Genomic DNA, 233 nt, shown 5'->3' on the forward strand with positions numbered 1-233 from the left:
CTCCTGTGCTATCACTGTGCCCATTATTATTATTTTAAAAATTAAAAGTGCATTTTTCTTTTTTCAAAATGGGAAGTCAGTTAAGAAGACACATCAAAAATTTCAGGGAAGATTAGAAATAAGTTGGTCAAGAAAAGAAATTGATTACTACTTCTGACCTAAGTTGGTTTATTACAATTCTGTTATTGAGCTCATTAAAAGTCTATAACTCATTCATGGATTTAAGCCTACTT

The sequence above is a fragment of the Antechinus flavipes genome, chromosome 1 (genome assembly GCF_016432865.1).
Source record: "Antechinus flavipes isolate AdamAnt ecotype Samford, QLD, Australia chromosome 1, AdamAnt_v2, whole genome shotgun sequence".
NCBI classification, from domain to species: Eukaryota; Metazoa; Chordata; class Mammalia; order Dasyuromorphia; family Dasyuridae; genus Antechinus; species Antechinus flavipes.